We start from the raw sequence: 13706 nt of genomic DNA, 5'->3' as shown, positions 1-13706 counted from the left end.
CAGGCATCAGATGCCTGCATGCCATATTGGAGTGCTACTCTGCTTCTCATCTAGCTTCCTGGGAAGCAAACCAGTCATGGCTCATTGGGTCCCTGCCTTGGAATACCCAGAAGGAGTTCCTGGCTCCTGACTTCAGCCCAGCCCAGCCACAGATGTTGTGGCTATATTAGGGAGTGAACCAGTGCATGGAAGATCTCTCTCTGTTTCTATCTCTCTACCTTTCAAATACATAAATTATAAAGAGCATTCTATATTAAACCTTATTATTTCTCTTTCTAATTTGTGGCATAATTATTGGTGTAATGTCATCATATTTGGCTGTGAACTCATTGAAAATAGGGACCACATTCTACTCACCTCCATGTCCTATCACAAAACTGTACTGGATTCAGAGTAGTAAGGACTTCACAGATATCTGTTCAATGAATAAATTGAAGGTGTGAAGGTTTGTATTAGGTATTTGTAAATTTATTGAAAGCAATTTATTTTCTACATGTGTTCAATCTAATTGTTATTATTTGTGGATCTTCTATATATTATAATAAAACATTAATATACTTTAAAGAAAATAAAAATAAAAATATTTAAAGATGTGAACACTACCCAAAGTGATCTACAGATTGAATGCAATCACTGTTAAATTCCCACAGATTTTTTTTTTTTTTTTTTTTTAGAAAGAGAAAGGTACTTTCTGTAATTCAAGTGAAATCTCAGGGGCCCTAAATAGACCTAAAAAAATCTTAAAAAATGACAACAAAGCAGGATTTACATTTCCTGATTTTGAAGCTACTACAAAACATACAGTAATTAAAACAGTTTAGTACTAGAATGCAGACAGACATATACCACCATGGAATAGAATATAGCCTAAAAGATAATTTTTTACAAGAGTGCTAAGACCACTCAATAGAGAAAGGACAGGTTTTGTTTGTTTGTTTGTTTGTTTGTTTCCAACGAATGGTTCCGGGAAAACAGGATACTGCCTTATCATGAAATACAAAATTTATAGAAAATAGATTAAAACCTGGAAAACTCTTAGACAAAAATAAAAGTCAAAAGCTTCAGAATATTGGGTTAATCAATGATTCCTTGGATAGGATACCAAAGGTACATGGAACGAAAGAAAAGCTAAACAAATTAGACTTCTTGAAAAGTTAAAAATTGTAAGTATCTGTGAGTATCACAGGTGGAAGAAAAATATTAAAGAAGGCAGATAGGACAGTTTCTCATAGCCATGTTACCCTTCTCCCAAGCATGGACAGCACATTGCATAAATCACTAATATTTACGGGAAGGAGAGAGAAATGTGCACCCAACTTTGCTGCGGAGTCCAGTACCAGGTTGCCCCCAAAGTCCCAGACTCCAGGCTTCCCCCAGTGTCACACTGGTACCCACAAGCACCTGATTCAAGCTGAATACAATTCTATTGTATATGTTATACCATATTTTAAAAACCAATTCATCCATTAATGGACATTTAGGTTATTTCTGTGTGTTGGCTATTGTGAATAAAACTGTAGTGGAATGAGAGTGCAGATATCTCTCAAAGATACCAATTTCTTTTGAGTGGATATCCAGAAGTGGGATTGCTGAATCATGTGGTAGCTCTATTTTTAATTTTTTGAGTAACTTCACAAAAGGACAATAAAAGTAAGGCCTACTTCTAATAGCACCCTCAGTGTTGTGTTGTATAATACTGTACTTCATCAACATTTATATTCTCATCAACTGTGTACAAAGGTTATATTTTTCCATTCCCTTACAAAAACTTGTTATGTCTTGTCATTTCGATAATAGCCACCCTAACAGTTGTGAGATGATACTTTCTGGTTTTAATTTGCATATCCCTGATTATTAGTGACGTTGAGTACCTTTTTTAAAAAGAATTATTTATTTGATAAAGTTAGAGACAGAGACAGAGAGACAGGGAGATCCTTCATCCACAGGTTCACTCCCCAAATGACTGACAGCCAGGGCAGGGCCAGGCTGAAGCCATGAGCCAGGAGCTTCTTCTGAATCTCCCATGTGGTGGCAGGGGCTCAAGCACTTGGGGCATCCTCTGTTGCTTTTCCCAGGCATGTTAGCAGGGAGTTGGATCAGAAGTGGAGTAGCCAAGATTAGAATTGGCATCCATATGGGACACCAGCATCACAGGCAATGATTTAACCCACTACCCTACAACACTGGCCCCTGTTAAGCATATACCTGATACCCATTTGTATACCTTCTTTAGAAAAATGTCTATTCAGGTCCTTTGCCCATTTTCAACTATTGTTTTCTTGCTGCTGAGTTGTATAAGTTCTGCAAATATTTTGGATATCAATTCCTTATCAGATACATGGTTTGAAAATATTTTCTCTCACTTTGTTGGTTGCCCTTTCATTTTATTGATTGCTTTATCTGGTGTCTAATTTTATATAATCTCACTAATTTGTTTTTATTTTTGTTGACTGTGATTTTGTTGCCATACACAAAACAATGATTGCCAAGGCCAATGTCAAAGAGCTTTTGCCTTATGTTTTTCTCTAGTAGTTTTACAATTTCCAATCCTAGGTTTGAGCCTTTAATCCATATTTAGTTTAGTTTTTCTTTTTAGAAAATATTTATTTATTCATTTATTACTTATTTGAAAGGAAGAGGGAGGGAGAGACAGAGACAGATCTTCCATTCACTGATTCATTCCCCAAATGGCCGGGGCTACGCTAGGCTGAAGCCAGGAGCCTGGAACTCCATCTGTCTCCCACGTGGGCATGAGGTGCCTAAGCATTCGGACCATCTTCTACTGCTTTCTCAGGAGCAATACCAGGGAGCTGGGTTGGAAGAGAAGTTGGGAATCGAACTGACACTTTGAGTTAGGATGCCAGTGTCACAAGTGTCTTATTAATGAGCTATGCCACAACTCCAACCCCTTGAGTTTGTTTTTGTATATGGGGAAAGACGAGGGTCCACTTTCATTCTTATGCATGTAGATACCAGCTTTTCACAGCATTATTTGTTGAAGTGACTTAATTTTCCCCTTGTGTAGTTTTGAGGGAGGCCTTCCACAAATTAACTGCCCATATATATGTGAGTTTAATTTCTGGTTTACTTTTTTTGGTCTATGCGTATGTGTGTGTGTTTATGCCAGTGTCATATTGTTTTTCTATAGTCTATTACTTTAAAGATTCATTTATTTATTTGAAAGGCAAAGTCACACACACACACACACACACACACGGGGTGGGGGGGAGAGATCTTACATCTGCTAGTAGTGCCCATGATAGCCAGGACTGGACCAGGTGGAAGCCAGGAGTCAGGAACGCCATCCAGGTCTCTCTCACATGAGTGTCAGGAATGCAAGTCCTTGAGCCATCATCTACTGTTTTCCAGGCACGTTAGAAGGAAGCTAATGTAACTTTTAATAATAAGTTCAGAGTAGCAGAGTCTTGACCCAGGCACTCTGATAGGGGTTGTGGATGTCTCAAGTTGTGGCTTAACCCACTGTGCCACAATGCCTGCCCAGTACCATACTGTTTAGTAGTGTTATTTTTTTAACATAGTGAAATCAGGAAATATAATGCCTCTTTGTCCTTTTCTAACATTGTTTTGGCTATTTATGGTCTTGTGTGGTTAAATGAATCTTTTAGGGTTATTTGTTCTATTCCTGTGAAAAGTGCCATTGAAATTTTGACAAAGATACATTGAATCTGTAGATCACTTTGACTAGTAAGCATACTTCAACAATATTAATTCCTCCAATCCATGTACATAGATATCTACTTGTATCCTCTCTAGTTTCTTTGATTAATATCTTAGTTTTCAGAATATAGCTATTTCATCTTCTTGATTAAATTTATTCCTAAGCATTTCGTTCTTTTTTAATGAGATCATTTCCTTTTTCAAGAAATATCCATTTATTTATTTGAAAAGCAAACCAACAAAGAGAAAGAGAAAGAGATATTCCATATGCTGGACCAGGCTGAAGTCAGGAGCTAGGATCTTCATGCAGGTCCCCTACATAGGCGGCAGGAATCCAAGCACTCGAGCCATAATCTGCAACCTCTCAGAGTGCCCATTGGCAGGAAACTGGAACAGAAGTGGAGGTGAGACTTGAACCTCGGCGCTACTATATGGGATACAGGCATTCCAAATGGAAGCTTTACTTACTGTGTCACTGTGCCCGTTCTGGGATCTTATTCTTAATTTCTCTGTAAGATATTTAATTGTTATAAAAATTACACTGATTTTTGCTTATTGATTTTATATCCTACAATTTTGCTAAAATCATTGATTAGTTCTAACAGTGTTTTGGCTGAATCTTCAAGGTTCTCTCTGTATAAGAGAATCTCATCTATAAACATAGATTTTATTTTTCCAGTTTGTCTTTCTTTTTTTCTTTTTTCTAGTTGCTCTAGCTAGGAATTCCAGTGCTCTGTTGAATAGAAGTAGCAAGAGTAGGCACTGCTGTCTTGTTATTGACTTTTAAAGAAAACATTTCATCCATGGCTGGTGCCGTGGCTCACTTGGCTAATCCTCCACCTGTGGCGCCGGCACCCTGGGTTCTAGTTCCAGTTGGGGCGCCTGGTACTAGTCCCCATTGCTCCTCTTCCAGTCCAGCTCTCTTCTGTGGCCTGGGAGGGCAGTGGAGGATGGCCCAAGTGCTTGGGTCCCTGCACCCACATGGGAAACCAGGAGGAAGCACCTGACTCCTGGCTTCAGATCGGCGCAGCGCCGGCCATAGCTGCCATTAGGGGAGTGAACCAACGGAAGGAAGACCTTTGTCTCTGTCTCTCTCTCACTGTCTATAACTTTCTCTCTGTTTCTCTCTTTCTCTCACTGTCTAACCCTGCCTGGCAAAAAAAAAAAAAAAAAAAAAGAAAAATCATCTTTTCTCCATTGATTATCATGTTAGCTAGGAGCTAGTCATATATGGCCATCATTGTTTTGAAATACATGGGGCCGGCGCTGTGGTGTAGCAGGTAAAGCTGCCGCCTGTAGTGCTGGCATCCCATATGGGTGCCGGTTCAAGTCCTGGCTGCTCTTCTTCTGATCCAGCTCTCTGCTATGCCCTGGAAAAGCAGTGGAAGATGGCTCAAGTACTTGGGCCACTGCACCTGTGTGGGAGACCCGGAAGAAGCTCCTGGCTCCTGGCTTCAGATTGGCGCAGCTCCAACTGTTGCGACCAATTAGGGAGTGAACCAGCGGATGGAAGACCTCACTCTCTTTCTGCCCCTCCTTCTCTCTGTGTAACCCTGACTTTCAAATAAATAAATCTTAAAAAAAAAATTCATTCTGTAAATAATTTTATCATAAAACTATGTAGAGTTTCATTATCATAAAGCTATGTGGAATTTTGTCAAATTGTCTTTCTGCATCTATTGGGATGATCGTATCCTTTTTATTCACCATTCTACTATTCCTTTAATTTAGTTTATCACAGTCTTTTGATTTGTGTATTTTGAATTATCCTTGCATCTCAGAAATTAACTCTGACTTGATCATAGTGTATGCTGCTTTTTTTGTGTGCTGTTGAATTTGGTTTTCTCATAATTTGTTGAAGATTTTTGTATCCATGCTTATTGGGGTTATTGAAAATAATAAAGTAAATTGAAAGTATGGCATTGTAAAAATTAAAAGAAAAATCAGAAAAGAATAACAGAGGTAGAAGTCAAGGAAAGGAGGAAGATGGGGTAATAGGAAGTATCATTATGCTCTTAAACCTGTATATATGAAATTCATTCCCCTTATATAAATAAAAATCTTTTAAATTTAAGTTTTGTTGATCTTTTCTAGTGTTTTTCTGATCTCTGTTTCATTATGTCTGCTCTACTCTTTATTATTTCCTTCCTTCTCATTTTTCACTTAATTTGTTATGTATTAGTTATTTATTAGTATAGACCTGCCTCATAAAACTTCTTTTTAAAAAAATATATTTGTTTATTTGAAAGTCAGAGTTATGGAGAGGGAGAGCCAGAGATAGAGAGAAGTCTTCCATCTGCTAGTTCACTCCCCAAATGGCTGCAATGACCAGGGATGAGCCAGATACAAGCAAGGAGCCAGGAGCTTCATCTGGGTCTTCCATGTGGATGCAGGGGCCCAAGCACTTCGGCCATCCTCTGCTGCTTTCCCAGGTGTATTAGCATGGAGCTGGGTTGGAAATGGAGCAGCCGGGACTCTAACCAGTGCTGCAGGCAGCAGGTTAACCCGCTATGCCATAGTACCAGCCCCAAATGTTTTGTTCTTTATAATACATATGTTTTGTAGATATTGTTGATAAGTCAATGGCTTATGTATTATTTTTCTTTTTCTTTATTCATCTATGTTTTTTTTTTTTTTGTAAGAACATGTACATAAGATCTACCTACTTACAAATTTTTGAGTATGGTACATTGCTTTTAATGAGGGACACATTGTTTTTTAGCCTCCTGGCCTTCTTGAAGTGGGAAATCTAGTGAGTACATATTTTGAATATGAAAAAGCACGAATGTTCCATCATGTATATAAAACACATTTTCTTTATCTAGTCATCAGTTGATGGATATCTGGGTTGATTCCTTGTCTTTCATAATGTGAATTAAGCTGCTATAAAAATGGGGGTACACATAACTCTTTCATATGCTGATTTCATTTCATTTGGGTATATTCCCAGGAGTAGGATGGCTAGGTCATATGGAAGATCCATTTTCAGATTTCTGAGGAACCTCCAGATTGTCTTTCTTTTTTTTTTTTTTTTTTTGACAGGCAGAGTGGACAGTGAGACAGTGAGAGAGAGAGACAGGGAGAAAGATCTTCCTTTTTGCCGCTGGTTCACCCTCCAATGGCCGCTGCGGCCAGCACATCTTGCTGATCTGAAGCCAGGAGCCAGGTGTTTCTCCTGGTCTCCCATGCGGGTGCAGGGCCCAAGCACTTGGGCCATCCTCCACTGCACTCCCGGGCCATAGCAGAGAGCTGGCCTGGAAGAGGGGCAACCGGGACAGAATCCGGCGCCCCGACCGGGACTAGAACCCGGTGTGCCGGGGGCCGCAAGGCGGAGGATTAGCCTGTTAAGCCACGGCACTGGCCCAGATTGTCCCACATTGTCTTTTGTAATGATTATACTAACCTACATTCCCACCAGCAGAGCACTGTGTTACCTTTTTCTCCACATCCTGGCCAGCATTTGTTATTTTTTGATTTTTGGATGATAGCCATTCAAATTGGGGTGAAGTAAAGTTTCACTGTGGTTTATATTTGCATTTCCCTTATGGCTAGTGATCCTGAGCATTTTTTCATGTGTCTGTTGACCATTTATGTTTCATCCTTTGAAAAATGCCTGTTCATGTCCTTTGCCCATTTGGTTTTTTAAAAAAAGATTTATTTATTTAAAAGGCAGACTGAGAGAGAAAGAGACAGAGACAGAGAGAGAGAGAGAGAGAGAAAGAGATTCTTCTGTCTGCTAGTTCACTCCCTAAATGGCCACAATGGCCAGGGCTGAGCCTAAGCTACTGAAGCCAGGAGCCAAGAGCTTCATCTGGGTCTCCCATGTTGGATACAGGGGCCCAAGCACTTGTGCCACCCTCCTCTGCTTTCCCAGGCATATTAGCAGGGAGTTGGATTGGAAGTGGAGCAGCCAAGACTTGACTGGCACCAATATGGGATGCTGACATTGCAGGAGGTGGCTTAATGAATTATGCCACAATGCCAGCCCCTTCCCATTTATTAACTGGATTGTTTGTTTTGTTGCTGTTGAGTTTCTTGAGCTCCTTATATATCTGAGTATTAATCCTTTATCAGATGTATAGTTTGCAAATATTTTTGCCAACAAAATAGATGCAACTTGGAGACCATTATAATTAGTGAAAAAAACCAGATCCAAAAAAAAATCCAAATAAATTTCTCTGATTTATTGTAACTACTATATTGAATACAAAAAAACTTAATGTATTTGAATGAAACTGATATCTTATGATTTGATTATTGTTCATAACACTGTGTATTCTCCTGCAGAATTGGCTTTTTACTTGTAGAGCTCTTTGTAGAGAAACGTTGAGCCTGTGATTATGAAGTAAATTCAAAGTATGTTATTGCAAAAATTAAAAGAAAAAAAGGACGGAAAGGAAAGGAGGGAGGAAAGTATTGTTGTAATCTTGGAATTATATCTTTGAAATTCAGGAAATCTGTTCTATATATATATTAATACAAAAGTAATTTTAAGGTAAATTTTTTAAAACACAGGAGAATTTATATCACAGAATCTCTCCTAGTTAATTAAGGATAGCTATTTTTTAGGGTCACATGTTCTTCCACGCACATTTACTTAAGTCAATTGAATCCCGAGGAGCTTTCCTCACCCACCCCCTCTTCTTTTTTTTTTTCTGTCTCCTTGACTTTGTTCTTGGTTCTTACTTCCTTAGGTTCTGGCCGACCTTTCTCTGACCAGAAGGGCCTGGAATGGATTCCCTGTGGGGTCCATCAACTTCTCTCCATAATTAGCTTAGTAGAGTCGCTGTGAAGTGATGCAAGAAAGCTTGGTTTCCCCAGAGCCACACTTCGTAGTCTAGTACACCCCTTTCTCTTGCTCCAGGGAGCCAGATACCAGGAAACCATTATGTTAATACAGCAACAACAGCTCTTATTTTTTTCAATCCCACAAAAAACACATGTGACCTGACATGATCTTAAGATACAAACAAGTACCAGTATACTTTTGGCTCAAGAGTACTGAGTTTTCTTCCTTTTCTGGTATTTTGACCAAAACCAAATGCCTAATCCATTCACCAAGAGCCAATGATGCTATCTTGTCAGTTGTCTGGACTGCAAGTTCACTGGGAACAATAATACACTGATGTTATCAAGGGACCTCTTGGATCTGTGTTGTAGATTGCCTTTTCATTTTCCTCTTATTTGAACCCATTTTGTTTTTCTCCCACTGTTGCTGTTTCATCTGTTTGCCAGATATTGTATACTTTTCTTTTCTGAAATACACTTTACCTTGTTGCTTGTCTTCCTTTTGCAAGGATTCAGAAGCATCCATGTTATAGTCTGTTTTTCGAAACCTGATTTGATACACTCTCAAATGTCCTATGTAGATATACAGATTACAGCCTAATGCAGTCATTGTGATGTCTCAAAACCCCTTCTAACTCTGAATTGGCCACTTTATTATAATTTGGTATTCTGTGTTCTTTGGTGTATTTATTACCCCTCAATCAGGTGTTAATGTACCAGATAATTAAAGTTAAAAATTTTTCTTCCCCTTCTAAGTAACAGAGTTTCTTAATTTTAATACTAGCTTTCAAGAAATCTAGCATTTTAAAATTAGGGTAGTTAAAAAAATTTAAAAAAAAAAGAAATTAGGGTAGTTATGCACTCCCCCCCTTTAACCTTATGGTAATTTCAGTTCATTATAATGTAAAGATTATTAAAAATATAAATATTCAGGGTATTTTTGAAAAATTGACATTGATTTTAAAAATATTGCAGATTTCTGTCTGAGAATGTGAGGGCTGTTGGATGTGTGACAAGCAGAACTTTTATGTGATTTTTGTTTTTCTTCTTGTACCTCTACTGACTGTAGGCTTTCTTTCCTATAATGTCACATACCTCCTTTAAACTTTTAAAACTGAAAATGTATGCTTTATAAACCTTAATGAGTCAGCAGTTGTTTATTTGCAAATTGGATCTTGGAGTCAGGTCCTGATACCAGTTCAGATTCTGTGAACCCCAGCTATGATTGGACGAGGGCAAAGTGAGAGCCAGACATTCAGGAGGGAGTTGTTGCTGGTCAGGGGCTACCCTGCCTTAAGCAAGTTTCCCACGAGGAAGCCACCTCACTAAACTCACTGGAACTGTGACTCAGTCCCCAGCCAGAGCTGGTCACAGGTAAGGTTGCATTTCCTGTTATGTGAAGGAAGCACCTTGATTTCCTGGCTACGTTGAAGGATTCCAGGCTTTGAAAACTTTTGCACTGGCACAGGTCAGAGAGACTGAAAGCCTACCACAAATTCTGGGATCCAGGGACAAGTCCAGAAAAGGACAAGGACTTGTCTTTTGTGCCCCATGTATCCATTGTTTCCACTTAGCCACGATTGTCTTTACCCTTTTATGTGATGTCAAAAGAAGGAAGCTTTTCATTGATTACTCAGAAGAGAGGCTTCTTTATGTATACATATAACCAGTTTGTGCTTGTATCAGCTTATGACAGCAGAAAGAGAGCCCCCTCCCACCACCATGTGTAGCTTTCCTCCTGTCTGTCAAGCGGTATCTGGGAATTTGGGTGTGCAGACTAATCTCAGTTGCCTCTAAAGCTAAATCTTGAACAAATTTTATCTCTTTTCGTTAGAGAAAGTGCTAGTACATCAATACCACTACATAATGTGTGCATGTGAGGATGGACCTATACATGTATGTTCTTCTGTTTTTTTTTTCTCAGATTATAAAATCATCCATATTCATTCTAAAAGTTTATAAAGTTAAAAAAAATCCTCTCATTAACTTCCTCTCAGTCGCAGCCTTGGTTAGCATTATGAATTGAGTGCTTATTATCATGCCTTCTATGCATATTATATTTTTATAGTTAAAATCAGACGATCTACAAATTCTCATTTTCTTTTTAAAATACTCATCTATGCTTATGCTATTAACATTTTTATATATTTTTAAAAATTGATTCTGAGAGAAAAATCATGTTCTCTGTGTATATCAAGCCTCAAAGTTACAGATCTGTTTTTTGCATTTGTTGAATTTTTTAAAAAAATATTGCAAAGGAAAATGTGATGTGGCAAACACCCCAGTAATTAGTCACATCCACTTCTTCTTAATGAAACAAATACATATTTGTCTATAAATGAATTTCACTATGCTAACATACTCACTCATCACGGAATGGTAGCTGAATTTCTCCAAATGTTTTGTGCTGGATATTGAAGTGTTTCTTAACCTTTCTTGGGCCACCAATCCTCTGAGAATAAAGTGAAAGCTATGGACCTTTGCATAGAAATGCATATTCACATGAAAAAACTAATTATAATGACAATCAATTATGATACACCAGGCACCCGGCCAATTTGGCCAATTTGTTTTAATTCTCATAGTAGCACTGTAAGGAAAGCTCTGCTATTACCCTCATTTTGAGATAAAGGTTTTGAAGCTGAAAGACAGTAGGTAATTTGTGTAAGTCCATCCAGTTAATAAGTGGAAAGTTGGGGTTCAACTTCTGATTTTTTTTATTATCCCAAAGCCCAGCTTCTTAATATCCTATGCATGTGATTTTTAAGGAGCTCCTGAATTGTCGTAAAGCCTGTTTTTTGGTACTCAGGTTAAGGATCCCTTACCTGTTGCAATCCAGAAATTTTTATTGGCTGTGAGGGGTATATGTGCTTCATCAAGTTTGCTATTTGTATAACTTATTTATTTTATTAAAACACAATGTGTATTGAGTATTTACTATTTTAAATACTTGTTAGTTTTGTGTTGTGGCCTTTTTCCCTAAGGAATTTGCTATCTCTACCATAAGACAAGAATTGTACACATAAAGCTGTGAGAAAAAAATGCAAATACTGTTAGATGTAAAATAATTAGACATTTCCATAAACTAAACATGAAAATTAATCTTTTCACTTTGTCACGACTGAGGCAATTGTCTTTCTTTGATTCCTTGATTTTTAAAAGGGGGAATCAAATTTTAAAAGGCCACCATATCCTTTGGGAACCTGGAGGATTCAGTATGTCATAAAAATGAAGCCTATAAAGTGACTCTGAGAACTAAATATGCATCACATCCAGATTCCTGCGTGGTTTCGTCAGCTGCATCTATTTAGCCCAAAGGAGCATGCCCAGTAAGGAGAGTCAAGAATGTGTAGCCAGCTCCTAGGCACACTGTGTTTCACAGGACAATTCCATTGAGTTGAACATAAATAGGTCAGTAGAACTTCTTGATATGCATTTTGACTCAAGCAGAGTTCTTGTTGATGGGACTTCAAATGATGCAGCCTCGATTTGAGTTATGTAAGATCAATACTAGTAATTGATCAACCTTGGAAGAAACTATCAAGCCTAGGAAGCTTATTTAAGCTGATCATGTAACAATTGAGACTATCAAAAACAGTGCTTGTGGCTCAAAAAACTCTTTCAATGGAAACAGTGTGGGAAAATGTATATGGCTAATTTAAACAGTTACTGTATTTGAGGCTATCAATGATAATGGCTGCTGTTGATATAAATGGTGGGTTATGTCAAACTTTCTATTAACATAGCCTTCATCTATAATTGTAGTTTTAGAATTTTGCTCTTAATGTTTTATTACATGATTAATTATTAATATTTTATTATGATAGAATGAATTTATAAATACTATTTGAATTTTCTTCTCAAAACAAATAGAAGGTTTTGTACTGCTAATCATGCAATATAGTTTATTTTAGTTCATTCATGAGTCATTTTTATTTGAAATATCTACAATGGCAGTATTTTGTATACAATTATAAAAACATTTGTGCTGTATTTTAATTAATTTAATAAACTGCTTTAAATTTTGTTTGACAAAATGTTGGCATAATAACTGTGACCTAAATTGTTAACATTATTTTTTAAAATGACTCAAGAATTTTAGGAAAAGTTGTTATGTTAAAGAAGCCCCCAAGCAGAAAATAATTTTAAGGAACAGAATTTCCTATCCCTGTTCATGAATGATCATTTGAATTTATCCAGTCGAGAAGTAATTTTCCAAATATAAAGACAAGTGTCTTGATGGATTTTATGTAATTTCAAAAGAATACAAAGATACCAACTCTCTATAGTTTCTTAAATGAGATCTTGAAGAAAAATGTAATTAAAAGGAGAAGATTGCCTTTGGTATTTGCTGTGAACAGACACTTGAGTTGGTTTTGAGGTAAATAGTTGATTGATATTAAGTGTCCATCACACTGGCTTCACAACAGCCTCACAGAGAGAATTAAAAACATAATAACCATCTCAGTTTTAAATTTGCTATGTGTGTGTGTGTGTGTGCATGCATGTGTATTTTGGGGTGGGGGGGTTTAAGACCTTTTGATTTCATAATAAGCAGGGCTCAGGGACAATAAAACCTGACATTCTTAACTGTTATTAGTATTTGTCCCTACAGCCTTGTGCAGTTATCTTCTTAACAACATAGAAGCCAGAGTCATAAACTGAGCATGTACCCAAGGTGCTATTGTAAATTGCAAGTAGTATTCATGTGGTCGCTTTGACCTAAGACTAAATTGGGGTAGAGGCAAGAGAAGGAGGAAGGAAGAATTTTTGAGAGGAGAATGAAAATAAAAGTCAAAGAATACACAGGCAGGACAAACTCATGCAAATGTCGCCCAAGTTTTGCGGAAGATATTTTCAGATGAGCCTTTTCATATCTACACAGACGCCTTTGCTCAAAAACCACACAACGGATTGGCACAGCCTCTGCTGCTGGGTGTGTGTGTGTGTGTGTGTACGCAATAATGCACTCATGAGATAATACAAATAATCAGTGAAGGAATAATTAATGATGTGGCAGGGAATATTTTTTGATAAATGCTCAGGGACTGAGGTGACAAGCGTGAAATTAGAAAATTCCTTCAGCGATCTAAAATATAAATAGCTCTCGGAACTGAAAAGAGTTTCACAGCTGAAGATTTTATTGTGTTGAGAGGAAAAACTTTTTTCTTTCCCCCATTCCCTCCTCCTTTGCAAGTTGTTTGTCTGTTCACAAAACAAACACTCTGAAGCCCGGCGCG

General features: G+C 37.6%; 1 protein-coding gene across 2 annotated transcripts in view; it reads left to right on the top strand.

Annotated features, from left to right (window-relative positions):
• The window catches only part of EXOC6B (exocyst complex component 6B), a 686378-nt gene that overhangs the window by 513263 nt on the left and 159409 nt on the right, over positions 1–13706 (top strand). The window lies entirely within an intron of this gene.

Source organism: Lepus europaeus, chromosome 13, assembly GCF_033115175.1.
Source record: "Lepus europaeus isolate LE1 chromosome 13, mLepTim1.pri, whole genome shotgun sequence".
NCBI lineage: Eukaryota > Metazoa > Chordata > Mammalia > Lagomorpha > Leporidae > Lepus > Lepus europaeus.
Note: the sequence above shows the minus strand (reverse complement) of the source record. Positions and strands in the feature narration are given on the sequence as shown.